Source organism: Penaeus japonicus, unplaced genomic scaffold (assembly GCF_977035675.1).
Source record: "Penaeus japonicus unplaced genomic scaffold, GWHDUDI00000001_assembly GWHDUDI00000412, whole genome shotgun sequence".
In the NCBI taxonomy this organism is placed as follows: Eukaryota; Metazoa; Arthropoda; class Malacostraca; order Decapoda; family Penaeidae; genus Penaeus; species Penaeus japonicus.
Genome location: NW_028234814.1, coordinates 1 through 2,500, shown reverse-complemented (window position 1 = coordinate 2,500; position 2,500 = coordinate 1). Strand labels below are relative to the sequence as shown.

General features: G+C 35.2%; 1 long non-coding RNA gene across 2 annotated transcripts in view; it reads left to right on the top strand.

The window, feature by feature from the left end:
• LOC147466498 (uncharacterized) overlaps positions 1 to 655 on the top strand; it is a 3,961-nt gene extending 3,306 nt beyond the window's left edge. For both annotated transcript variants that reach the window (XR_015190870.1, XR_015190869.1), the window contains exon 4: positions 484 to 655. This is a non-coding gene — a long non-coding RNA (uncharacterized LOC147466498). The remainder of the gene's footprint in view (positions 1 to 483) is intronic.
• Positions 656 to 2,500: the final 1,845 nt, after the last annotated feature.

Here is a 2,500-nt window from a genome sequence, read left to right as displayed (position 1 = left end):
CCAAGTGGGGGAAACAACCCAAGCATAAGCAAGAGGCCACCTTTGGAGTGAGAGACAGTTCAGAGTGTGCCTAAGCATCAGTGTTTGAGAAAGAGCAAGAGGCCAGCTTTGAGGGAGAGACAGTTCAGAGTGGGCCTAACCATCAGTGTGTGAGAAAGAGCAAGAGGTCAGCTTTGGAGTGAGAGACAGTTCATAGCAATCCTCATACCATGACTGTTGCCATTGGTACCTGGGCTGACTGGCTCATGGTTGCTGTGGAGGAAAGACACATTGGACAGACTGGGATTAATCGCAACAGGAGTGACGAAAGTAAAAGCAAATGCAGTTATGTGGTCCGGCAGGGATGGTTACTTGGACTTTGCTATTTTGGAGGCAGAGGATAACTTGTTTGAAGCCACAGTACTATTTCCATTTCTTATAAGAATTATCATCATTATTATAATCATTAGTATAAGCATCATTATCATCTTCTCTAACTTTCAGGTCGGGACCCATTACACGAGGCTGCTAGGGGAGGTCAAGAGGCAGTGGTCGAGACACTCCTCAATTTTGGTGCGCAAGTGAATGCCAAGGGTGCATTTGGTAAGGCAATTGGAAAGCTTTTGAAGCTATCAAGGGTCTAGAGTTTTCTTTCTTGTCACCTAATGGTATTAATGATGATAGTTTTATCATCAGTAATATTACTAATTTTATTTCTTTTTTTTTTCTTTTTTTTTGTATTTCTCTGATTTTCTTTTTTTTTATAGATTATATGTGATTATTATCAAATAATTGTCATTTATTTGTTGATTCAGTCCTCATACTTGGAGCCAAAGGGGTCGCCCAGTGCCCTTAGAAAAGGTCAATTAAGGGCAAGAGGTTTTTCTCTAGCCACAGAGGCGCCAATGCTCTTGGGTCTTGAGTCAATATTAAGCCAGCAGATATAGTATAGCCTTCATCTTTGTTTGGTTCGAAGTAGAGGAGAGAGGCAGGTGCCGAGTAATGCCTTTCCAAAGGACACGAAGATGATGCATTATTATTTAAATTATCTATCCAAGTGTCATCTTTATTCATTATCTTTATATCAATAATTTTCATTATCTTTCCCCTTCCTATTTTCTTTATCATTCTCACTAATATTTTTTTCATTCTCTTTTTCATTCTCATTCCTAAGAATATTGAGTAGCCTTGTCACTCCTTTTTCTTCTCATTCTCATCATAAGTGTTGTTCCCAATCTCTTTCCACTCTGTTAATTGTTTTTCTTGTTCTAGTTCTATTCATCCTTGTAACCACTTTCCAAATAATTCTTATATCTTTCACAAAATAATATCATTGGTATTTTCATTCCTTGTCTTATAATCCATTATATTTTTTTTCATTCTCATTATTGACCTCATTTCGTCTTATATTTCATATCTTGCTAATACTTATTCTCATTATAATAATAACTTTATATTTTTGTAACAGACAATGTGATCACTTTCTTTATTCATATCATTGTCATTTTCACTTTCCATTCATGATATTTTGGATTCTCATTTTAAATCTCTCACTATTAATATCACTGATTAATATTCCTTTACATTGACATTATATGTGTCATTTTGATCATTATCATTTACACATTATATGTGTCATTTTGATCATTATCATTTACACACTCATTCCAAGTATCATTAACATTGTCATTATCATGTTAATTCTTGTCCACATATATCTCCCTTCCATTTGTCATTATATCCTTCTATTGTAAGTCATCTATTAATTCTCTCATAATAATTTTATAATAATTCTTACCTCTCTAGTTATAATGATAATATTCATTGCCATTCATTGTTGTTGTTATTTTTATAAATTATTATTATCAACATCATTGACATCATCATTATTATTTCCATTACTAATATTATTATGATCATTATCTCACTGTCATTCTCATTCACATTCACTTTCTCATTGTCATTCTCACTCACATTCACCTTCTCATTGTCATTCTCACTCACATTCACCTTCTCATTGTCATTCTCACTCACATTCACCTTCTCACTGTCATTCTCACTCACATTCACCTTCTCATTTTCATTTTCACTCACATTCACCTTCTCATTATCATTCTCACTCACATTCACCTTCTCATTTTTATTTTCACTCACATTCACCTTCTCATTATCATTCTCACTCACATTCACCTTCTCATTGTCATTCTCACTCACTTTCACCTTTCCCTGTCATCCTCACATTCACCTTCTCATTGTCATTCTCACTCACATTAACCTTCTCACTGTCATTCCCACTCACATTCACCTTCTCATTGTTATTCTCACTCACATTCACCTTCTCATTGTTATTCTCACTCACATTCACCTTCTCATTGTCATTCTCACTCACATTCACCTTCTCACTGTCATTCTCACTCACATTCACCTTCTCATTGTCATTCTCACTCACTTCCACCTTCCACTGCCATCCTCACATTCATTGTCATTCTCACTCACATTCACCTTATTGTCATTCTCACTC